Here is a 27112-nt window from a genome sequence, read left to right as displayed (position 1 = left end):
CAGGTGATGCTCAGAAATAAATGTATCAAAGTTCTAACAAAAAGGAACTCCTAAGTTTGGCTCCAGAGAATGGCTTTCAAAAGTTCAAATACAGTTTTCACCATTGGCAGCAGGAAAGATTACAAATCTCTCATCTTGATGGATTCCCAGAACTGCTGCCCATTCCCAATTTACCCAATTGCCCAATTTACCATTTTACACACACAAAGCCTGCTAATGCTGCCCTGAGTATGCATAAATGGTGTCTGAAGCAGCCTGGAAGCTCACACTATCTGGACGGGTGGCAGAAAGATTATGAGGCATTTCACATGGCAGTTGCACTGATGGCAGCTCTAAGAATGATACGGACAGCTACTGAGTGAAAGGTTGTATCTCACAGACTACAACCAAGGCAAGAACAAGTTTCAAGAAGCAAACATGTTACCCTGAGTTCTTTAATTATATATTCTGTAGCTGACAAACATTCTCTGTTATCTGGGTTTATTCTTAAAAAAAAAAAAAAAAAAAAAAAAAAAAGGAAAATCTCTTTTGAATTGTTTAGAATTGTGTAGAATTCATTTAAAAATCATGTCTAAAATGCTAAACTTTTAGAATGACATTGATAACAACCAGGCATGGCAGCATGCTTTTTTATCATTATCCTTGCTTCTAGTAACTAAACACAGTAGCCATATACGTCAGTAATTTCAGCAAATCTGGGACTATTCTCAGACATTAGAAAAAAAGGCAGTGCATTGCTGTGTCAGTCTTAGTTTGTTTTTTCCACTTTTCTCAATAGCATTCTTGCTGCTGCACCAAATTCACCTTGATGGCATGGCAGGACCCTTCTGGCATTAGTATGGTAAAATTATTTCAAATTATTGGTTCTATGCCATAATTTACACATAAGGTATCAGTAAGAAAGAATCCAAAGGGTACGATAAATCCTTAGTCTCTCCACTTCTCATGTCAATTACTTGAAAGTAATGCTTCAATGCTTCTGAATTGGATTGGACTGTCAACTCTTACCAGTATACAAGCATTACAAACCAGGAACAAATCAGAAGTAAAATGAGGTAGTGGCTTTTGGGGTAGTGAAACACACCAATATCATTAACACCTCATTATTTTACACTAGTTATATTTATATAAAAGACCATGCCACCACAAAAGGTCACCAAAAGCAGCAGTTCACAAAGTGTACTTAGTTTGTCATCACTAATGTAAATTTAGACTGAAATATTCCTTGCTTCCCTTTAAGACTAGGCACATGTTATAAGTCGTCCCCTCTGCCCCTTTTCTGAAAGTGTCCTACTCCTGAATACCGTTCTCACTCCTCCTTTTTGCACTGAAAAAAAAATAGTCTGGACTAAGGTAGCAGTTAGCGAGCACAGCACTAGAAAAATAAAACAAAACAAAACAAAACAGAACATAGCAGATTAACTGCAATTCTTTCAGAGATGTAAGGCTAACAGACCTTTAGCATTTACAGAAATGTTTCCGAGCCACTAACGCTAAAAGATTATTGAAACAGAAAATATCACCCTTCTATTCTCAGTACTGCCTTGCTGAGTAAGAGATATGTATTCTCATTTTAGCATTATATATATATATATAAAAGACTATTAAATGACTAAATGAAAGTATTATCCAGAAGTAATATACACATGAACATAGAAGAGGTTTGATCAGAAACATACATAAATACCTACAATATCAGAAAGTTAGACCTTCTGAAAATTATGTATTACAGATCTTCATTTCACCAGTGGTGAAAACATTTTTGAAACAAAATACCATTCTATGAATGCCTCTGATATTACTTCAGTTTCATATAACTGCAAAAAGTATATACGTTATATGACTTAATGAAAGAATATAACTGTGTTGTTAAATGTACAGTACAGTGCAAGTTTGGTCCATCTTTTAGCCAATCAAAACATGAAATACTGAAAAGGTCATCCATTTCAACCCTCTCCCATAAAATTAGCAAAGAAGAGAAGAGCAGTAAACAAAGAAGAAAAGTAAAATTTTCAGCAATCCATTTATAGAATATTGAAAAGGTCACAACAATATAGTATATTCTCTTAATTCTTTGAATATATGAGGCTTTAAAATTCCAATATCTCACTGAAGGTTGTAATGAGAACATAACAGAAATGTGAACCTATTATTTTGACAGTGATTGTAATGAGAATGTGAAATGCTATAAACTTAATGTACTTCAAGTGAATCTGTCATCTTATATTTATATAACGATATAAATAAAAATAATATACATACGCATGTGTATAGACAAATAGACACCATAGATTTTATCTATAAAAAACAGTGTTACAGAAACACTTTGCTTTCAATTCTAGCTTGTAAGATAAAATACAGTTTAATAAAAAGTCTTAAAAAGACTTTTGAACACTGAAGTGTTTCTTTCCTCATATTCTTTGCTAACTTACTGTAGGTCTGCAAGTACATCACTTAGTTTGTGCCTCAGTTAAACTAATTTATGAAACCATAACAGATCCCTCCACTAGATGATTTTTGCACAGATCAACACTTAAAGTTGCATAATATTCAGTTCCTCCATTTTTATTTGACATCCTCTTTAGGGACTCGTACATCTGTAGCGTATCATGTCTAAATTCATTTCTGGAAGACTTTTACAGTTTGGGAGTTTTAGAAGACGGTGGAAGATTAAGAAATGTAGGTTAGAATGAATCCAGAAAAGGGCCATGAATATGATTAGGGGGCTAGAGCACCTCTCCTGTGAAGAAAGGCTGAGGGAGTTGGGGTTGTTCAACATGGAGAAGAAAAGGCTCTGCGGAGACGTTCCAGTACCTAGAGGGGGCCTATAGGAAAGCTGGGGATGGACTCTCTCAGGGAGTGTAGTGACAAGACAAGGGGGAATGGTTTTAAACCAAAAAAGGGTAGGTTTATATTGGATATTTGGAATAAATTCTTTACTCAGAAGGTGATGAGGCACTGGAACAGGTTCTCCAGAGAAGTTATGGATGCCCCATCCCTGGCAGTGTTCAAGGCCAGGTTGGATGGAGCTTTGAGCAACCTGTTCTAATTAATGCAAGGTGTCCCAGCCCGTGGCAGGTGGTCTTTAAAGTCCCTTCCATCCAAAACCATTCTATGATTCTATGATTAATGATCTGTTTAGATGGCCTTTGCAGCAAGAATTCAGGAATGAATTTGGGCAAAATAACTTTTCCTATGCTTTCGTATTAATAAATTTATCATTTAGATGATGCTCAACTCTGTGGCAACTCTTAGTATTAGACAAATTCTATACAGAAGTTCATAGCACATTAATTAATACAGTACTGACAGTTACAGAGACAAGCAATAAACTGCTTTCTTAGCCTTACCTGAGGCCAAGACTATTTTTAATTTTAAGGTAAACAGCTAGTGTTGCAATCACATATCATTAGCAGAATTAAATGAAAAAGAGACACTGTCACAGTCAGTAACTGGCTTCTACTTTTATACTTTTTATACAAAAGCACATACTGTGGAAATCTCATTTTCATTATGGTTAGCTAAAGAAGATACTCATTCAAAAATTCTTAACCTTCTATATTTAGTAAATTGATTAGAAAAATTATATAGCTAACAGGATAAATGTGATCATTTAAATAACATGAGCCTCTCATTTATACTTTTCATGATTATATTGCTTTTATTTTCTGACAAGGTGACACACACAAGTACCCAAGGTACAATCCTGTAAAATTTGGCTTCAAGTCCGAATTGAAAGCATAATGAATATCACTCAGATTGACTTCCTATTCTTGAATGGCGCCAACTGAAAGCAATCATTTCATACTGATGGAATCACACCATGCTATAGGTATGACTGATTAAAAAAAAAATTATCTTCAATTACCTGAAGTATGATTTTATTTTTTTTTTTGTCTCCAGAAACAGTGATTTTATGGTATTTGGCAAAAACTAAGCACAAAACAAATATGAGTGAATGTAAGTAGAAAATTAATTTGAGCACTTACCCCCCAAAAGGTTGTTTTGAATGCACACAAGTCTACAAACATTTGTTTTTACTGTTTCCTTCTCTCATAAGTATTCCCAAAGAAATTACTTTTAAAGAAAGTCTACGTTACAAATTTCACCACACTAGAAGAATACTCATGATGAGAGCGCAGTATTCTCTAATTTTTCTCTCTGTTTTACAATTTGTGGTCTTCCCTTACAGAGTCCTTTTTATGTATTTGACATCTGACATTACAAATGTGAGCTTATTTGATTAAGCATTTGTTCATATTATATTTCTATCTCTGTTTCAATTATAATCTTGTTTCTGCTGAGGATATCTTATTTTCCCTTCTGTTCACTACAACTTATAATTCACATTTCATTTCTATTCTCAGTGTTTACCTAAAATTGCTATTCATGCAAACATTCTTGGCCTGTATCCTTGCTTGCTTAAAAGTCTATATAAGCCCAATGCAAATGAATTTTAAGAACAGCCAAAGAAATTCCTTAGACAATCTGAATAGACACGTAAAAAATAATATCTTGCAGTATTCACTCTGTGTTATTTGTAATCATTCTAAGACTATTAATGTGTTAATCACGTTGATCCACCCTATAAAAACTGCCAGGGATGATTATTTATTGAGATAAAGAGCAAGTATTTGAAACAAGAATAAAAGGATGGTGAAGATTTTTGCCTCTTTAGAAATGTTTCTGTGATAAATTTCTTCCGCAGCCATAAAGTAGTGCATTAATGGATATGTGCAAGGAAGCTTTTCCAATTTCTCTCTGCATTATATATGTCTTCAGTGTCATTAGTTCTCCACTTTGATGAATATTAAAATTTAAAACAAAAGACTTCCTCCTTGTTTTAACCTTGAAGTTATCCATTACTATTGTGCTGATAGATAAGCCTTTGAAAAAACAGTTCAGATGAACTTTTGGGTTAAATGTGTGAGAAACAACTGCTAAAGAAAATCTGTTGTAGTACTGTTCCATCCTTGATTTATTCTGTGGAATAAGGAATACTTAGAAGTATAAGTCAAACCAAGGAAAAAAGTATTAGGACTCTTTCCTGTCATAGCACATAGTTTGACTAGGTAAAGACCTTTTTCCATCCGAAGTTCTTTTATTTAAGTTTCTCTTTAAATCTAAGCCTAGACAATAAGAATCTACACAGGAAGAATTATGAGGGGATGTAAGCAGCACAGCAAATGATCTGAAGTTGAATTTGATAGTTAAAAAAAAAAAAAAGTATTAAGTCAAAATAGGGATAAAAAGAAAAAAAGATAGAATGAGCTCTTGTCAGATCTAAAATGTTTTTCCTGTAGAAGGAATTTTATTCTTTTATTAGTGGAAAATAAGAAATATAAGAAAATCTGTATTTAAATAATCTGCACAAAAAATAAATTACAACAACCTTATACTTTCATTCTCTTATTTCTGTATATGGGGTTATCTGCAAATCAATGAACTTAAACATACTGTGCCCTTTCAAAATAGTTTGACTCAGTGTCTCATTCTAAAATCTCACTTATTCTACTTTCCAAAAGGTAGCAAAAATACTAGCAAAAATAAGAGTATCTACTTTCCTGCTTTTCTCTCTCCCGAAAGTCCAGAATTATTTCTGAATTTGACCGTATACAGATGATAATAAATATAAACATCTATAAACATCTTCTGTATCCTTAAATATATTGTAATAAGGCACAGGTTCTATCTGGGTTTGAAGTTTCTTTGACTCTTCTGCACAAAATCTGTTATCCAGCCAGTGTTGTACAAGATGGAAAATACTCTTCTGTATACTTTATTTAGAACCAACCCCTATAACTTGCTTCTTTGCAAAACAAAATGTTTAAGAACAACAAAAAGCAGCAGTCAAAAGCCATTATGACAAGCTACATTCAAAGATCATCTCTTAGTTACTCAGGTATTTCAGTCATGGTTAAATTTTGAATTAAATGCTACCTTCATAAGTTTCATTTTTCTCAAGGAAGTCCCTGATGACGAAGATACAGAAAAGCAGTCTGACATTGCAATAAAATAAAAGCATCTAAATAGGCATATGTAGACCTACGGTAAAAATATCATGGATCATTGCATACTTTGTCAGCTACGGAGATGAAAACTGCCACGAATATATCTTAAAATATTTGAATACCCACAATTTTCTTTAAAAAATGTTTGCAGCAGGTTTACAAATAAACAGAATACCATGTTATTCAAAATAAGCTGTACACATCACCAAGAGAGTGCTTAGTTTCCCTTTTGAGAACACTTGCCAGAAAGTTTTCCCTTTTCCTATGGGAAATAAAAAGACCAATGATATATACAGAAATGCTTGACTTAGCTTCACTTATTACACCTTATGGTGTTACCTAACAGAATAAATAAGTTAAGGGTGACTATGGTCACTAGACTTGAACTTAAATATATTCATCCAGTATAGAAAAAATTACATTTCTTTTACAACATCAGTAGAAATGGTTGCTCCTCTGAACAAGTAGTGAAACTGACTTTTTCACTGACTGAAAAAAAACAAACACAAACAAACAAACGAATTTAGAAGAATCTACCAGATCTTTAGTGTTAGACAAGTACAATTACTGGGTCATTCTCTACAGAGTTGATTTATAGATGGAATAATTCCTCTATTTTCTCACTACAAGTTATATAACTGAAATTTACCTGCCAGATTACTCAAAATTAACCATAAAGAATGACTGGAATTTGGATGTGGAGCTCGAATCATTCACAGAGCTACTAGTAGAATACTAATGAGAAATGTAAGGTGTGACAAAAAAAAAGGAATGTCTCTATTATTATTGACTACTTCATTTCAATACCCATTGGACATTGCACCTGCTTAACAAAGCTACAGGAACACTAAAAGTGTATTGGTTCCACAGTTAAAAATTGTCAATGTAAAAACAAAAGCTGAGCCCCAAAGAAACGTTATTATGGTTGTCTATAGTTCTGTCATAGCACACACAAAACATGCTAATATAGGCATTATTTTAAAAAAATTAGAATAATTTTTACTTGCTAAACAAATTCTACTTTAAAAGCACACTAAACAGCTTCTTTGGCATAAGCACAGAAAGAACTACAACATTTTTATAGCAATCATTTTTATTCTCACAAATGACTGTACTTCATTTTGTGAATAAATTCAAAGAGATGTATGAAATAATGCTGCAAATTATTGTGTGCGTATGTAGAAGCTCTCCCAGAGTGTAAGGGTGAAGGAAAAGTTGAAAAATGATAATAATAAAACTCTAAAAACCACAAATAAGGTTTAATAGTACCTTAGTCTGAATTATCTGATGCACTAAAAAATATATGCAATGCTTACTTCACTTTCAGTGCCTGTTGCTTTTTTTAATAACCTGAACAAGAAATGTAAAATTTCTAGAACAGATTTTTTTTTTTTAACTCTCATTTACCATTCTCTCTTGAAACTACCCAGTAAAATTACACTTATTAGATTTAACAGCATGTATCACATTGAGGTATATGCAACTCATAATTTTAAATGAAAATATTTACTATAAGCATAGTTGCCGAGAAAGAGAGGGAGGGAGGGAGGGAGGGAGGGAGGGAGGGAGGAAGATCAAAGCAACCCTTAGCCTCTAACCACTGTTCTGACAATTATGTCCTGCAAGATAACAACCACTGCCCCCAGTTTGGTAAACTTTGTTAAAGAGATTTACTTTTCTCCTGCCAAAAATGTTGTAGCATTCACTAATGGAGATGCATTTAAAGACCCAGAAAAGGTTTGTGCAAAATCTTATAAAACTGTGGCAAAGAGAGAAAGAGATTAGACATCTATTCTGCACATTTGAGAATTAAACAGTTTAAACTACTTAGATATTCTGTTACCAGATGTGCTTTTAAAACAATTTCCTGATTTATTATTTATTTATTTTTCCAAAGCCTAAATTACATTTGCTCCTTTGGTTATTAGCAGTCCTTCTAACTTTTGTTTATCTGTCTAAACCAACAGGCATTGCTTTCACCAGTAAATAATAACCTCTGTCTCATTCTTCTGTTTGCTGAAAAGCTGACTCTTATTCCACTGAGGTCTGGCCAACTACATCGCACTAATCGACCACACCACATATTTAACAATGTTTGATTTTTAAGAAAGAGAGCCTGCAACTTTTCCTGTTGGGATTTGTCTTTAGGCACCTACAAAATGATGCATTTTGCTGTGCACATAGCTGTGTGTGTTTACATATTCTTCCCTTCCCCCCCCCCCCCCCCCCATTTTCTTCAAGTTCCTACTCATAAAAAAGTTATTCTTATAAATTTCTGTCCATAGTGTGACCTTCCATGCCTAAACATATACTTGTCTAGTCAATACTTCATTTTTACTTGAAAAGATTTATTAAATATTACCTAATATTGAAAAGCAAGAGAAGGCCTTGCCATTTCTAAATCACAGCTTTTGTGTTTTGGCAGAAATAATGCTATCTGTGATGAAATTCAGTTCAACAATACTACTCTTGTCATAACTGTAAGAATACAGAAGGAATTCTATGCAATAAATATTTGTCTGAACTTCTAAAGAAAGTGTAAGTAACCACAGACTTCCCACACAGCACCAGGCACATCACAGGTTTTCTAAGTACCGAGATCTCCTTTACACCCACATTTCCCAGTGAGCTCAGAACATGATGCTCAAATGTTTGGACATAAAATGACTAGTAAAAGTTTTGATCATATAATTTAAGTTTTTTCTTCTTAATCTGAAAAGCAAACAAATGCCCCCCATCTTGACTGTCACTTAATTATCATCCATTACTCTTATTGCAAGATGGTAAGTATACAGACAGTCAGTGTTTTCTTCTGTTCGTTTTTGTCAGGACTACTTATCCCACCAAAACATTCAATTTCTTCAGTGTACAAGTTTCCTTGAATTTGCTACTCCACCCTTCTCTCATAAAAAGAGCTTAATATGCTTATAAGACACTACCACAATTTTGGCTGACAAAGACATCAGAGTCATTACAAAAACAAATGGCCTTACAATGACATTCCTTGAAAAAACTAAATTTATTCACTGAAAGATTAGATTTTTTTTTTTTTTCCCTCAGATACTCATGTACTGTTGGAAACAACCTGAGAACAGTTTGAGTCCAAGAGTTCTTGGAGGTTTCATTGAGCTGTTAGTAGGAGCTAAATCAAGGAAAAGAAGTTTCTCTTCATAGCAGAAGCTTTTAGGTCTAATATAAGGTTATAATAAACTTATTCTCATTTATTTGGTACTCGATGCAGTAGGATGGATGTGAATGTGTTTTCCCACACTTTTACTACAGCAGATGTTACCATAAACTCTAGTTTTAGTTGTTATTCAAAATCTTAACATCTATTTTATTTAAACTGTACTAGGTTTATGAAAGCAATACAGACTGTGAGTTGTCCATGGACCATCTCCCAGGGAAGCCAGTTCCTAGGCCAGCTTTGTTTTGTTATGGAACAATCCCAAACACAACCTAAGAAATAGCTAATGTCTAGTGCACTCCCTCATGTGGGAAGACTTAATCTTGTTCATTGCCTACTCATGGGACAGTACATTAAGAAGTTTCTTTATTTTCCACCTCCAAGAAATACAACAGCAATGATGAATACAGAGGCCAAAGGTCCCCTTGGATAATTCTCTAAACCTGCAGGCTATTGCTCCTTGCCATCGTGCAAAGATTGTGTGTAGGATCTATCGCAGATAAGATGCATGCAAAAACAATTCATGTGTATGACTGTTTAAACAAACTTGAATCTACAGTCACCATTAATAATGACAGACACCACATGGAGGTGCCTAAGGCATTCTTCACAAAGGTCAGTCACAAAGCACATTCCAATTCACTGCTTTTTACTTTTGCCTTTGCCTTCTAGCACAAATCCAATTACTTCTGTTTTGTATGTCAGTATCTTCATCAGCAACACACAGCAGAAAGCAAAATATACACAGGTGACACTTTCTTAGCTGTAGGCAGATATGATTAATGATGCAGGGCTGAAATCAACTTCCTTCTTCATGTCAGGAAGACTTCCCAAGTAGCAAAAAATTCCCTTTCTAATGCTGTTAATTAACATTGCAACCATCACCAAACATGCTGAAATCTAATGCACTTATTAGGCTCTGCTAACCATCCATCCATGTCCTATTATTCTTGTAAATATAATTACATATGATTTGATATTAACAGTCACAGATTTATCTATTTAGATAAGAAATGCAGCTTTTGCTGTAGTTCCAGCTAGTTGGAAACATTCCCATTTACTTCAGTAAGGTTGCACTTACGTAAGTAAGAGGATTTTAAATATAAGTTCATAACTTAAAAACATGACATTTCTTGAAAATACTTGTGATTTTGACCAATACTGAAAAAAATGATTAATACTGAAAACGTTTCTTCTTCTTGCTAGCCATATTCCTCACATATACAGCCATAAAGAATTAAAACATCTATCAGTATAAACAAGTTGTTAAAAAAAGCTCCAGTTAAAATTAACAAGCGAGGAACATCATTTCAAGCACACTGAAATTACTGTCAATGTTTAAAAGTTCTAATGCCAATAAGTGAGATCCTGTGGTTTTCCTTACTTCATGTACAGACCTGCCTATGAAGCATCAGATTACTGGAATAATTAATAGAACAATAGCAGCAAAATGAATTTTTTTTTTTTTAAGTTCATTTTGTAGTAACAGATAAGTATGAAAATCCAAGCCATAGGGAAAAACAATTAAAAAAAAAAAAGGCATGGAAAAAATCTGGATGGCAAAACAATCCAACTGGTATCAATTATGACAGCTCTATTGGAGCCCTCAATGGAGCCACCCGCTCACCCAGCCTTAAGATTTTCTCTAGCTCTCTGCATGCACAGGTAGACAGATAAGCCTATCATTCGCCACACAGGAAAAATGTATGCTACAAGTTATCACGCTGCACAACCAAACAAGCTTGGTGTTTAAAAGATTAATTGCTTATCCACAAATGCAGAAAATAAAGGCCTATTAAAAAAACCCTATACCCACAAGTACTGTTTTGCATGATTTTCTTCAGTTCTTTGGCTATCTCATTTACATAAATTTATGCAGAATCAGAATTGTGAATCCCAGTTTCCACAGCCTGTCATTACATAATTAAATATCTGTTTGTTTTTTTTTTCCTGAACTGGGTATGAAATGCTAGTTGTCTTCCCTGATTTCAGACTGGTTAAGGGGAGCAAACATGTCTTGGTTCATCCTTTTCTTCTTTTCTAATTTTAGACTTTTCCAGTTCACTTAACAACCTTCAAGGAACAGGTACATTCAAATTAATATATTTGCATCTTGTTCTTGATTTTCTCCCAAAGATACGAACTTCCAGTTTTAAACTGTACCCTCAGTTAAGAGCTTAAATTGTCAGCATTATGCAAGCCAAGATAAAATATAAAACACACTGTTAACAGTGAATAACTACTCCTAGAGTAGCATTTTGTTAAAACTTAGTAAACCTGAATACTTCCTTCCTGAAAGACTGTGTACTGAACTATATGTCCCCCAAAACATTAGTATGTATACTTAAATACATACACACAGAGATACATATATATTCTTAAGCAAAAAGTGGTTTAAGATGAAAAGGTTAAAACACCCAGGAGAGCATCTGAGCACTACTTAGTACTTAGACGTATTTACTTGCTTAGATGGTACCACTTTAGTTTTTGGTGCTAGCCCGAACTATCTTTATAGAAGTACTTGCTTAGACGGTACCACTTCAGTTTTTGGTACTATCCTCTAAACTCAAGGTCACACCATCCTTGTCAAAGCTCAAGCAGTATGGATAGATCAAGATTATTACACTATTCATGAAATATGTATTAACACATTCCCTTGGACAAATTACAAGTGGAAATTATCTGCAAGTGAGCAGATGGACTGTAATATTTCGAAATAGAAGTGGTACAGGTTATAAGAATATGGGATCCCCACAAGAACATACATCTGCTAATATTCATACATCTAGGGTGGAGTTTTGAAACTACTTTTGAATTTCAATAGTAGTAGAAATCAGAAGACAAGTTGACCTGAGCAGTGCAGAACAATCCCACCCCAGTAGATTAAAATATCTCAGAATTATCAATTATGGTGGAATGTTGGGAAATTACAAGAAATTCCTTTATGTTTTTCTAGCTAGCAGTTCTTATTTCCTGTATATATTTTTTCAATAAGCTACTAGAAAAGAAGGAAAATTTTCTAAAATTTAATTGAAATATTTGTAATATTCAGAAATACATCATTATCATCACATATTTTTGAGCAATACAGAAAAGTGAATTTGAAGACTTACTCTAAGAATAGTATTTTATTCATTAAGGTAATGATTTACATTATATCATCTAATTATTTTAGAGGCTCTTTATAAAACTTCCTCCAATGTACAAAAAAATATTTTGAAAAGCTTAATAGAGCCTTATGTAAGAGTTTACAATAACATCACCAGCAAATAATGTATTTTCCCTTGGAAAATGTTGTTACAATAAGTGTGCTTTATCAATAATGTACCATGAGAAATCCACTGTGTCTTGATTTAAATTCTAAAACTCATTTATTATTGACCAGATCTAGGATTAAAAAAAAAAAAAATTACTTGAAGCTGCATATAGCTACGTTTAAAATAAATTTTAGATCTCTTCATATTCAAGCCACACTGTTTATTTCACACATAAAAATAGAAGAAAAACTGCATTGTCTTACTCCCAAGGCGAGGTCAGAATTCCTGACTTTAAGAATAAAATGTCTTAAATATCAGGCAGTATACAGTAAATGCATAACCTGAACAGTCTTTATTTTTATACTGCTACAAACAATCTGCAATTATAAATTAATAAATTACTTACGTTAAAGTTATATCTTAATTTGCATTTCTTCTTTGGCTGTTTAAGGAGTTAACATGTTGGATCAAGCGCATCTTGTAGTTATGGTATTATATCCAAGAGGAAATGAAAATAAGTGTTTCAAAGAAAAGTGCTGCATATCCTGTATAAACCGAAACTGTGTAGTTTGTTTTCTACAACCAGTCTGCAATAACAACTACCTAATGTTTGACTTGGGCTGAAGACCAATGTTTATAACAACAATATTTTGGAAGAGGTTTTAAACTTTACAGTTCTGTACAAATTTTAGCCTCTCTTCCACCAAGAAGCACATTGTTTACTTTGAGTACAAATATCGGAGCTCCATCTAAGGATAAATTATTTTATATTTATTCCAAGCTAAAACTCAGTATTAGAACATCAGTATTTAATAGCGATTAACTTACAGCTATTAGAAACAAATAAAGCATGTACACAGAAAGTTAAAATCCCCATAAAATTTCTTTTTGTTGCTGTTAACACTTTTCTCCAAGTTCAGTAATTTTATAGCACAAGAAAATGCTAGATAATGTGTAATTACATTTTGTGCATCTGTAACTTATGCACAAAACTGTGATAGTTTGTTATATTGCATTTTTAGTAGGTATATAATACAATTCAATGAAGCAATTGAAATTAAAAATGTATATGCAAGACTTAAGTACTCAAAAGAGAGCCCTAACTAAAACAAATCATAGTGTTGAAAATTTAAAGAGTTGCAATTACAGTGCCTTGGTGTTACTCAGATAATCCAAGGTTGTGAAACAGAGCCGCTGCAGTCATTTTTAGACGAGGTTCTAACACCCCAATGAGCGCTTTGAGGATGTAAAATCATGAGCAGACATTAGCCATTTCATTTTTTAATTCTACTCTATATATGCAAGTTCAGACATAGTTCTTCCATTGAGGTTCCTAGGCTTATTATAACTGGATGTAACTCTTCAGGTCTAGGTCTCCTGTTCTTTTACTTGGGTTGTATCTTGTCTTCCCATTCTTGCAAAACCTCTTCAGTGAGCTGATATTTTGCAACTGTGATCAATACAGTCACAAGAAAGCTAGTTTCCTTTCTGAAATACCATATTCCCTGTTCTGTTCCCTCTGTGCTCCTATTAGACCACAGATAGATCAGGCTGCCAGAGGGCTGGGGTAACTCTGGACTAGAAAAACGAGATAACTTTATTTTCTGAGAGATTTTAGTCTTCACACGAAACCAATTTCACAGGCAGGTAAAATAGAAAAGTTTAGTTCTATAAACTACCAAAACACTACAGCTGAGATTTAACTGTCAAGATATACACACCTATAGCTCTGCCAGTCTTCTCAACTGATGTAGAGTCAAAGAAGAAAAATAGGTACCCTCTACAGCATGATTCATGTCATCCTGAAGTGAGTATCTTAGGATAAGACAAAGAGTCCCTGCTTTTCAACTATAAAGGCAGCCTAAAGGACTAGTTCAAATGACATCTATTTCTCAAGTGACACCTACTTTATGAACATCTTCAGTGACACAAGATTACTCCAGTTCCAAAAATCAAAATCTTCCTGTGATCCAGATCAATAGCTTTCACCTTTCAAAGAAAGGTATTGGATCCATAACAATTTGAAGACTGAAGTACTTTATAGCCATACAAAAGAGCAGATCTGTAGGTATGCCTATTCCTTTTGATTACAGGTATACATTATAGTATTTAAGCTCTTTTTTTTTTTTTCCAGTGACAGACTAATTAATATTGTAACTGTATAAAACTATACTAAATCTGAAAGATAATGTTTCTTAATTAGAAAAATAAAAACAAAGCCTAAAAACTAAAAACGAACAAACAAAACCCACAAAGAACAAAACCAATCGGCATTCCCCAGGATGTGATACTGTTTGAACATCCAGGAACATAGCATATTGTCATAAATATTTTGAATGTTTGTTACTTTTTTTGTGCACAGAACATGATTACAAACAGTCAAGATACAGTAGTTCAAAGAACACTTTATTAAGGCTTTATTAAGGATTACTCTAGGCTACTTATAGCTGATACATATCATTACTCTTTTTGAAGCTGTACCATAAGCAGCTCAGTAAGGCACATGTGAAAAGCTATTGCAAAGGAAAGTTTTTCTTTTTACAACATTGTCATCAAAATTTACTGGTATATTAAAAGTTCTAATTTGACAATAAGTTTTCTGCCTTTTTTATGGTATGTGATATATTATACAAATTACATTCACAGAGGATCTGGAAACACAATAATTAACAACTTAAAGATCTTCTAAATGCCAACTCTATTTCATGGGCTGACCAAGAACATTAAAAAGTCATGAAAGATGTTAGAGAACATATTCCCCAAGATTAAATTATTCCTGAAGGAAAGATTAAAGCAGTTTACAAGCCTATATCTACTGCAAGAATATAGTCATGGAAAAAAGCCAACCAAAAAGCCAACACAAATAACAAGGATAAAAATAAGAATGTACTACAGCACAGTCAAACAATTTCTGATACATTCTCCCTTTATTGGTTGATATGTAAATTCAATAATGAGGTAAGTATAAGAGTGTTTTTTGTTTGTTTGTTTGTTTTTTTTAAGTGTAAGAAACATGAAGCCAATATTTGGTTTTTTAATCTTTTCAAAGAAAGTTTTCACTGCCTCCTCTATCCATACACCTTTATGCCTTGCCAAAAAAATAACAACAATAAATAAATAAAAAGGAGTTGTGTATCTGCCATTTTCCCTTAGAGTAATAGAGAGCCCTCCTGGAACAAACATCAGGATCTTTGGCCAAACACAACAGCAGCAGCCTAATGCAACTAGTTAGTTCCAAGATTATTGGCAACTAACCGGCCTATCAATTACAAGGGTAATAACTCATCCAGAAAATACAAAACGTTCAATAAAAGAAAGAAGCACAGATGCAGGACTATATGAGGGACCAAAACTAGATCATATTTGTTTTCTATGCAAACCTCATTACTGTCTTCCTCCAGGTGTTCCTTTTGCTTACTTGACTTTAACAAATCACCACAGTCTGTTAGTAGATGCTCACATGAATAAAAATATTTGCTTTTACTCTAGCAAAATCTTACTTGAGCAATAACAAGTATTTACTGATATAGAATTTTGTGAACTACTTACAAGTTAAAGTTGAACTCTTTCAAAGTCGATCACGGCTTACTTTTTTCTCCGTGTTAGTTAACAAACCGGGAAAATCATGTTGAAAACAAAATGCTTTCTTCATGAGGCTGCCTGAGCTTTCTTGAAGAAATAAAATAGTATAGTAGGAGTAAATATTTTATGCCTAATAACAGTCTTCCAAAATAAATTAATGAATAAATATCAACTACAATTTACCTAGAAGTGAAAACTGTTGTACTAGTTTTTTCACACTCAGACACTCAGTCTGAAAGAAAAAAAAATTAAAAGTTATTGGTAATACAAAATTTTGCTAGCTTTATGTAATTGAAGCTATGTTAAATACTAGCTTCTAGCGTTCCAGTGAACAAAATGGTCATTTGCTAATTATATACCTTTATGTTGCTGATAATGACTGCCAGTGAAGTGATTCAGCACAGAGAGATCACAATTCACCCATCTTTCCCTAATTTGCAGAAGTGAATCTGTTTTACTCTCTATCCACCTTGTGCAGGATACTAAAGGCACCCTTGGGAAATACCCCGTGAACCTTTCTTGTACACAATAAAGGAAGGCCCCAGAAAATACTCCTGTGAAACAAGCATCTTTACAAACATTCTCATCATGGATGTAAGTAGAACAGTGACTACCAGCTTATTTGAAAGGATCCTTCCTTCCTGTTCCTGAACCACTCTTGGAAAAACACCTGTGTGAGTCTGATTTCTTATTCATTATTCATCACTGGGGAACTAATATGGCCTCTGTTTCCTCAAATAACAAACTGAAATTATGATATGGTTGCTTGTTTTTCCTGAGAAATCTTGCACATGTGGAACGTCTTCCCACCTCTGAGGTCCCTTGGTTTGTTCAGCCCGGAGCAGAGGAGACTTGAGGGGAGGCCTCATGGTGGCCTGCAGCTTCCTCACGAGGGGAGCAGAGGGGCAGGCGCTGAGCTCTGCTCTCTGGGGACAGCGACAGGAGCCAAAGAAACGGCATGGAGCTGGGACAGGGGAGGGTCAGGCAAGGGTGTTAGGAAAAGGTTCTGCACTGAGAGGGTCATTGGGCACTGGAACAGGCTCTTCTGGGAAGTGGTCACAGCACCAACCATGCTGGAGTTCAAGAACCATCTGGACAATGCTCTCAAACAAAAATTTAGTTTTCAGGTAGTCCTGTGTGGAACCGGGAGTTGCACTCAATCATACCTGTGGGTTCCTTCCAACCTGGGATATTCTCGGGATATCTTTCACCTAACTTGGAATGAACTTTTAGGCAAGTTTTTTCCCATCTTTTCCCTCCCTTAACTTTAAAACCCCAAACTAAAAGGTATACTGACACTGACAAATTCTGTAATGGTAACTGTAACACTCCTTTCTACTTACCTTTTTAACATGAAACACTAAAATCCACCCTAAATAATCTCACACCCATATGATGAGGGAAACTGGTCATTCTTCAGGAGAGTAAGGCAGGCAGCTGGGCTGGGAACAACTGCAGCCATCCAATTTCAGCCTATCTTGGCATCTGATTTTAATCTACTTATGCATGTTTTTCCAATACCTTAGATGAACACATTATGGCCCCCAGCAAGTTTGGAATGATTACTTACCAAGTCCTTCCCTTAAAAATAAAAAGGGAGAGGTGGGAACCACAAAGGTAGAACTTTTTGCATCCCTATATTCTTGCTGTATGTGATAAATATTCCCAGTACTGGCTATGCTAGAAAGAATTCTTCATCCTTCAAAAATAAATCCCCATCCACCTGTCCACTTCACAGTGAAGGTTCTATGCCTATTTGGAGACGACCTTACAATGCATCTGACAATCTTTCTTGATTCCCATACAGCAGTAGTAGGCAGATGACATTCCTCTTGGCTCCAGGAAGTGCAGGAGCTGAAATCCTGTTTAAATGCTGCAGAGAATGTAAGCACTCTTCTGCTTCTACCTCTTCTATAGAGTTGGATTTAATTTTACCTCTTTTCTACGGCTTCTACAATGGGCAAACAGTGTGTATTCCAAACAGGGGCTTTTCTCATTTAAGAGTCACTGAGAATGGTCAAAATTTTGTTCTTCAATCAATCAGTCTTTGTTTCCTCTCTGCCATTTTTTCCTGTCTACTGATATAATAAATGTCAGAAAATATTACCTTCAAATATACTGAAGAGAAGGAAAATCAGCAGCCATGGAGTTTATCTATGCTGACGTCCATTTCCACACTATATTTTCCAAGCTCTGCAGACACGGTGCTGTGAAAATGATATTGTTATTGTTTGTCCTCCTTGACTAGTGTTTAAAGCCATGATCACTATAATAGCACCAACGCTGTGTAGAAAACAATGTAGATCAGCACTCTCTCAGTACTGGTGACAACTGAAAGAATAATTACCTTAATTTACCCATTGTCAGAGATATGCACACTTCATAATAACTGTAAGCATATATTCTGAAAAACATTTCCAATATTCACAAGACAAAATTTTTGTTATGCCCTACAAATTAATTTCTTCAGCTGAGGTATGCACATGTATGTTCTACTTCTGACTTTTTAGTTCAAAGATACAATTACTTAGATATATGCTTGTAAATTATCACAATTCAGTAACATCTTATGAATCAAGAAATGTTACAAACTAAGCAGATAATGAAGATATTAGTATTTTGCCTGGAAAAAAGACTGACTAGTAATGTACAGAGTCCTGAAATCCTACAGAGAGTTATGAGGAGGAGATGAGCATTAAACAAGAGACTAGATCCATACAAACTGGTAATTCCAGAGAATGAAACACATAGCCTGGAGTTAGTTATTTTGGATCTTTCATAGAAGATGTAACAAGGGATTTAAAATAGCATATTAGCAGGTAAATCAGCTAACAAGTTGTATTGAAGAGGAGTGAGTGAGCGCCAGATAGGAAAATCTAAACTACTCAGTCTTGCTGTTGCAGCTACTTTGTCCTCCCCAACTAGTGTTTATAACTATGATGTGGCTACTGTACCTACTTTGAAATGAGTTGATTGTGGATTATTTTCCATGATTCCCAAACGTATGCATTTCCTCCACAGAGGCAAAAGGTGCAAGTGTTCCACAGCTGTGATTTGTGTTGAGCTCATTGTGTAAGTCAAGCTCTGTTTTGTTGGGCATTGTGGCACAGAACCACTTCAGAAAAAATAACAAGGATCAGTGACTGGTCCAGCTATGCAGGTACCAAACCTTTCAGCTATGAGAAGCAGTTACAGGAACGCTCAACGGAAGCATGACTGCCTGACAACCTCATAGGCTTAGACATCAGAAACAAGATTGACATAAACATTTACCAGCCTACATGGAAGAGATATATCCACACAGACTTTTTATTGTAGTACTGGAAAATGTACAGGTATACTAATTTAGACATCCTACTCTGAAAGTTACCACTATGTTGGACAGTCTGTATCATATAATCTTCAAAAACGAGTTCAAGAAAACTGCTTAAATGGTCAAAATGAGACTTTTCTTTCTGCTAATATCTCATTTACAGAATTTTTTGTTCATAGTACATGATGTTTTCCCTATTGTCTCCGCAAATATTTGTCATTAAGTACAGCAGTTCATCCATTTTGATTATATTCAGATCTCCACTCATAACCACACCTATCTAATCTGATTAACATAAAGTGATGAACATTACTGTCATTAAATATGACTAAAAGGCCTAACAGCTGAATAACCTTACTTGACAAATAAGGATATTTAAGAAAAAAAAAAATCTCTGTTCTTTTCTACCATGAGCTCCTTAAGATTTCATGTTCAAATAATCACTGTATAAAATGGCAAGGGATAAATTATCAGTATGATATTTAAGGAATTTGATTCAGAGCCTATTGTAATAAAAGTCTTAAAATCACTCACAAACATGGTGGTCTAAAACACATAGTCTGTGGAAATTATTTCAAAAGGAAGGCTGTATCTAGAGAAAAACAATACTAATTTTCAGAGTCATGGGTGAGGCAAATGTCACAAGCCCATGGGAATCTAGGCCCGAGCACCTCCTCCCCATCCTCTTCCTCTGCCCTTGTTGCTCACAGGACTGTTTCTCACTTTTTTTTCCCTCAGTACCTGGGAAACATTTTCCCCTTCTTAAATGTTTTCACAGAGGTGCCCATAGTTTGGCTGGTGGCCTCAGCTGTGGTGTCTGTGTCAGTTGGGGAACCGGCTGGAACCGGCTGTGTCCAGCATAGAGCAGCCACTGGTCTCCTCACAGAGGCCACCCCACAGCCCTCGCTAACAAAACTGCACTGGGACGCCCAATATATATTCCCCAATGGTAAACACTAACCAAGACAAAGTAATGACTTCTAGCATTTTTTTGCCAATACTATAACTTAACAAAGGGACTGTAGTTTAGTTGCAAAGGTGCTGACAGTTCTGCTCACTTCTAGTGAAGACAGCCTGCCTGTGCAAATGGCGGACAGACAGAATTACCAGTTGTTTACGTGCTTAAAGATGAAGAGAGGCAATACAGCTTTCAAGAATTTTTAAACACCTAAAATCTCACCATTTTAAAACTCTCAGTTTTATTAGTGGTTTATATGTAAATGCACATAAAAGTTTTTGATATTTTAGACATGCAACATAACTTTTAAAAATGAAGGTATAGTTATGATAAATGCAAAGACTGGGTAAGATAAACAAGAAGGTATGAGGGAAAAAGCACTGTAGAATTTAATTTACCCAAATGAATAAAGAATGTAGGTTTAGGGTTATCAAGAATAGGTCTATTTAAAGATAAATACAAATGAAATACTTAAAATATTAAATTGGAAAGTGAGATGATCTTGCCTCCCACAAGAACGGGGGAAAAAAATCATACTAATTTGCATATGAAGAATGTTTTAATTGCCACAACATAAGAATTCCCTTGTTAAGATGTGAGAATAATAAATTTAAGACCATATTAATGGTCATGTCTTTTACCTGCTTTCAATAGCAATTGTTTAAAAGAATCAGTTTAATTTATTTAATACTGAGAAAGCAGGGCACATTTGATGACAGACACCCCCAAACCAAATCTGGAAAAACGTTCTGAACATCAAGCACCTGAATTGATTTTATGTATGAATGCTTGACCTAGCAAATAAAAGTTACATTTTAGATTCAGGGAAATCACATTTATAGAGAGCAAGGATTTGAGCAATTTTAAGATATTACAACCCTGATTCAGCAAAGCAGTTAAACAGAGAAAATCAACACTGGTTTCAATCTGCTGAAATATATGACTGAAGGTTCTCTTGGTGTAAGTGTGATCACTGGGATTGTTCATACATGCTTAGCTGAACTGAAGTCTCTATGAGGAATTTTAGGGACAACAATTTGGACAGAATCCTTGAAATGATGAAACTTAGTAAAAGGATGTTTTACTCATAGGAAGCTTCCCCTTTGAAGGCTATACACTTATACACTATACACACCATTTCATTTTAAGGTTGATAAAAGGGACATGCCCTTTATAAGTCAAATATTTACTGTGTATGATAAAAAAGCCATGCAAAATGACAGTCTGAAATGTAAACCCAATTAAAGTATATCAGAGAGTAAAAATGGATACAGGTCCAGATAACTGTTGAGATTAGTTATGAAGTCACAAAAAAAAAACCTCCCAAAAAGCAATAGCAAGCTCACCAGTGAGGAAGCCGTGCTGTGAAATCGGACAAATATAGATGAACCAAGTTTTATATTAGTAACATAATCTGTATAAAATTAGTTCATCTGAATATATGATTACTGTATCATTTCATATAATTCAGATGAAAGAGAGACTCAAATGACCAGCTTTTTATTTGAAGTCTTCCTGTGTTTGCTAAATGAGGTCATAGATTAAAAAACAAACAAACAAAAAACTTCAAAGTCTATTCAGCATATAATAAGACTTAAGTTCTAGCATAAGATGCCAGACTCAAATTTTGTTATATGCACATTTTAACTGACCCAGAACAAGAATCAAAATTCTGTTCTGCACAGCTGGTGCAATGTAATATTCTTTTACTGCCAAGAAATATGTGTGAACGCAAAAAGAACTAGATGACTTATTAATATTGTTCCTTTAACATTTAGACTTTTATGAGGACATCCAGAAATTTCAATAGAAGTATAATAAAAAGTTTTATATTTGGCATATTACAGAATAGTAAATGTAACAGGCAAACCTTAAGCAAAGATGAAGGATGCAGATATTCTAGCTTCAACTGCTCAGACTTCCTACTGTGTTACTTACAAATATTTACTCCAAGTTAGGATGCTAAACTCATTTTACAGTGAGTTTTTATTTTGATTCTTTTTTTTTTTTCTAAATCTAAATCTAATACAAAATTAGAAGTATCTTTTTTTTTTTTTTTTTTTTTTTTTTTTTACAGCACCCTGTACATTATATTTTAGGGTGTATTAAAGTGCTTTGCAAGGTTCACTCCAAGTTTTAAGAAACCTGTAAAGGAAAGAAGACCATAATTATATATTTAGCTTCTCTCTCTCTCTCTTTTTTTTTTTTTTTTTTGTAGTTTTGAAGGTCTGTTTTATGTTCTTCCTTCCTTGTCAGCTGGAAATATAATAATTTGGCAGAGGCCAGGGAGTATTTTTACATGGTCAAGTGACACTCAAATCCATTCGATGAATTGAGCACTCTTCAAGGAAAAAAAAAAAAAAAAGCAACATCTTTATCATCACTTCAGTTATTAAGACTGCATATCTACCATTGACTGCCATGCTGGATACTATTAGAGTGCTTAACTCTTGTTTGGAATGACATGAGGATAAGACCAGCAGAATTAAGTGCCAAAACCTAAGTGCCCTGACTGAAAGTGAAAAACTCTAAGTCCAGATAGGTTTTCTTGTGTTTTATTGCTAGAATGTGTGTCCAGAAATATGCCAAGAACTCCTGTGATTTGTTGAGTGTCTCTCGGCTTTTACTAAAATCAGTAGCACATCTTTCATAATTGGGTCTGGGGCCAAGTCCTTCTTAAATTAATGAGTTTGTTTTAAACAATGTACTGCAAAAGTTAGATTCATCATAGTCATTATTAATTATTCATTTTCTGTTTAACATTAATAACAGTGTTTAGCATAAAAGTATTTAAAAAATGAATTGCAGGGAAAAAACCCTCTATATTATATGTGGAAGAGAATATAGGTAATAGCTAAAAAATCTGTCAGTTTTTGGATTATGTTGATATTTTAAACTAAAAAAAAAAAAAGGAAAAAAAAACAACAAAAAAACCCAACCTCCTCTAATTGTTGATGTATAAAAAATACCACATACTGTAAATAAAAATATATAACTACTCTCCTCTACTGTTTTCCCAGAGATTTCCGTGTTGGAGATCTATTTATTTATTTATTTATTTGTATGATATGTTTAAAACAACTGATTTATGAGTCTGGCTCCCAGTCTAAGCAGATTCTGCTGTCACAAAATAAATCGGTGAAAAATGTATGTGAATGTGTGTATATGAAAATGTGTGTATATGAAAATGTGAATTTTGATGATACTCAAAAGTCACTTAATCTGAACGTGTCACATGCAAAAAAGTTATTTCTCTCTGCAATGTACTAAGTAAATAAATTAAAGCTTATAAGAAAATCCTACCTTTAAATCCTGTTTTTACTTTCAGTTTTCAGACTCAGTTTTGGCAATCAATTACCATAGCAGGAGGATCCCAATGACCCATTACTGATTTCAGTGGGTCTTCAACATGAACCGGCTTCCTGTATCATGGCCAGAGCTGCACCTATAACAAATGTTTCACTTTACTATCCATTTCAGCAAATGAAAATGTAAGAACATAAACATATATATTTGTGTGAGTGAGCAGTATCTACAGCAAGCTACATGAGTTTCTCCAGTATGTTAGCATGCACCATTCATTAAAACTGTTCTCTTGCACATGCCTTTACAGACTGCAGATGTGCTTCAGCTTAGATTTTATGCAAGAAAATTCAAAATATATTTGCAAAGTGAAAAGCAACAATAAAAATATTTACATAAAGCATAAGTTAATGATTTAAATAAATAATGAGGCTATAATAACACTGTTAAATCTTTCTAAGAGGTACTTATCTTCAGAGCTGTAAATGTCTGTGCAGCTTTTAGTAAAAAGGCGAAGAATGAGAAAACAATGTAAACATTGAGAACTTTGGATACTGGTTAGTTCACTTCAGTTTTACACTGTAAATTATGACACACGACAGAATATTTTAACTTGTTTTTCCTCTAATTTAACTGCTGTTCCTCTCACAATCCTACTGAAGAACACCTATGCATGCATGCTAAAATGAAGGTGCTTTAAGCTAAGCTTTCTCACATTGTCTATTAGGTGAAAAAAACAGTATTCATGCCTCTGTGAATCAATAGAGTGCCACTGCAAATATCAGAAAAAAAAAAAAAAAAGTATTTTCAAACCAGAATATTTTAAGAGGGAGAGGGAGAGAAAGAATGAGAATCATAATCCTTTATGCTCAATGCAGAGCATAGACACAGAGAAGCGTACAGAATGCTGATGCCTGCATATATGTCCCAGGAGCAGTAGTTTGTTCCACTATTACTTATGCTTGCAAAATCCCAGCCCATAAACTGGTATTTTCCTAAAGATTACATTCGATAAGCACTAGATTCCAGTAGTTGTCACTAAATAACATTGACTCCATTGACCTCCTATAAACATCAATGGAAAAATTTCTGATGACTCCACTGAGAAATTCCTCAGCACTACCCAAGCATAAAGGATGGAACTTATAAATAATGAAGCTATTGACCTTGAGAGTTGCTAGATATTTTCACTGTACTCTTAATACACAATGTAATCTGAACAGTTACTGTAATATTGCCCCATAGCCTTTTATGTATATTTCTGCCACAGTTTATTATTATTATTATTTTATTTTTAATTTGAAGCATCCAATACAGCCAAAAATTCATATATCTGTTATTGCTTCCACTAATTGGCCTATAATTCCAGCGGGGATTGGTGATGAATGGAAGGAAAGAATTAACAGGAGGAGGTTCTGGTACAGGGCACTAGTGTTCTATTATATCACTATCATGTTATTCTCATAATCAAAAAAACAGTAAGGTTTTAAATTCAACAAGCATATTCTTTCTTTATCACTTTGAGTCTATGACAATATAATATTACTCTTAATTTAAATGTACGTGATACCTTTAAAGGGGTCATGGAAAAAGAATAATCATATTTATAATATGATTATTTTATATACATCATTCTTGGGCTGATTTATTTATTTATTTATTTTGTTTTGCCTTCTCCAGTGGACAGTCTCTGTCATCCAACTCAATAAGCTGCAAAGATCCACTGGAAAACGTTAACTTCTATTCTTTTGAGGATTATTTTCTCATGGCTGATGATAGGGAAACCTTATATTTACTGAGCCACATTTGCAGACACCAGCTCATGTTTTGGGACCTGTGGACCGATGGATATAGCTATTTATTCTAATAATATAGGCTCACTGAATAGCCAAAATCCAGAAATAATTTCACACTCTAAATTCCATTTAGCGTGTGGTTAAATAACTGTTGGGGTCAACAGATATTTTGTACATACTAAGAACATATGATAAGCAAAGCAAGAACAAAAAGCTTTGAAACAAATACCAATGTTTGTTTGTTTTTCTGCTTTTCATTAGTTGTTAGAGATGAGAATGAAATTACCACGTATAGGACAAAACACATTTCGTGATCCTGGAAGCAGACGGTAATGTAAATGCTGTTAATAACAGGTGAAAATTGATGATTCGTGTAATATGTAATGTGTTATGAAAACATTAAACTTACCCAGTTTAATTGGGTAACATTTACTGTCCTTGAGATTGATGTCTATGGAATGACAAGAAACTATATTTAACAAAATGTAAGGAAGGTAAGGTCTCTGCTACAGCTTATGAATCAGTGATGAGATCTAATGATTGATAGTAAACAATCTGTAAAAAACAGTGATTGATCAAGCTGTTTGGTGTCTTCAGTCTTGCTTTCATTCTTTCTTTCACGATCATTACTCCCTGAGGTTTCTTAGAAGTCTGGTTTGATAGTCCTCACTAGTACGCTCTTGTGTCAGCTGTTTGAATAATTTTATTTAATTTTTATCTTTGTGTCACTGTTGGGAAATAGTAGAAAATGCTATATACTGACATATTTTGATATTGGAAAAATTTCAAATAGAGATAGTGCTCATGGGTTTGTTTGATCATGCCAAAATTCATCTGACAGATGAATGAATGCTGCTGGATTTACTATGATAAACACTTTTGACCCTGGACAGAAATAGAACTGCAGCACAGGTTCCCAGTGTCCCGAATATCAGAGAACCAAATCATCTGTGTAGTAAACTTTAGATGAATTATGAAAATGTACTTTGCTGGAATTAATTTGTAAGTATATGAATACATATATAGTAATACAGGACCTGAACTTTGATATTCTCATGCTATTAGTGTTGCTGAAAATACACATAGACGTAATCATAATACAGTGGTCATAGTTAAGTCACTCTTCTGAGGATTTTGTGATTTGTGGACAAAACAATAACTTTCACATGCTATTATCAAGAATGTTTTTGAATGAATCACAGCTTTCAGTATTGATCTCACTGCTGTGGACTGCTTCAATTTTGTACTGTCTTTCCCTTTTCTTAATTATTTTTTCTTTCACTGCATTTCAGCCCTTGTTCTGCCCCAACTTCTTCAATATCATTCCATCCTCCATTCCTTCTTATAAAAATCCCATTCAGGTTTTATATATTTTAGGGAATTGATCATTTTCATTTTTTCTTTTCTTTATGCACTGCTATAGATTTTGCTTGTTCCTGATTACCACTGTTTGTAGTTACAGATGCAGGTGAAAACAGCTGTCACTCAGCCCATGTTTAGAGTGGGGCTTTGTTTAAATAAAGTCTATTGGCTGCAGGTGGGCAGCCAGAGATTATTTGTTGGCAAGTATTGTGTCAGAGACTGTCACAAACTGACACAGTAATAAGCTTATTTCCACCCAAATGAGCTCATTACCTCCTCCTCATCCCAACTTTAGGATTATTCATGTATCACTTAAAGTAGTCTGTGGTTGTTTCTGATCATC

At 34.2% G+C, this 27112-nt stretch overlaps 2 long non-coding RNA genes across 9 annotated transcripts in view; one reads left to right on the top strand and one right to left on the bottom strand.

Annotated features, from left to right (window-relative positions):
* The window catches only part of LOC106033253 (uncharacterized), a 416430-nt gene that overhangs the window by 102183 nt on the left and 287135 nt on the right, over positions 1-27112 (bottom strand). For 7 of the 8 annotated variants that reach the window (XR_010834383.1, XR_010834379.1, XR_010834380.1 and 4 more), the window contains 4 exons: positions 23612-23753; positions 18145-18244; positions 16221-16269; positions 16005-16124 (listed from right to left, as the gene is read on the bottom strand). This is a non-coding gene — a long non-coding RNA (uncharacterized lncRNA). The remainder of the gene's footprint in view (positions 1-16004; positions 16125-16220; positions 16270-18144; positions 18245-23611; positions 23754-27112) is intronic. The other variant, XR_010834384.1, reaches the window with a different exon arrangement.
* Positions 20094-26542, top strand: LOC106033257 (uncharacterized). Its single transcript, XR_001205249.3, has 3 exons — positions 20094-20299; positions 23637-23799; positions 25669-26542. It is a non-coding gene; the product is annotated as an uncharacterized lncRNA (long non-coding RNA).

Source organism: Anser cygnoides, chromosome 12 (genome assembly GCF_040182565.1).
Source record: "Anser cygnoides isolate HZ-2024a breed goose chromosome 12, Taihu_goose_T2T_genome, whole genome shotgun sequence".
Lineage (NCBI taxonomy): Eukaryota > Metazoa > Chordata > Aves > Anseriformes > Anatidae > Anser > Anser cygnoides.
Note: the sequence above shows the minus strand (reverse complement) of the source record. Positions and strands in the feature narration are given on the sequence as shown.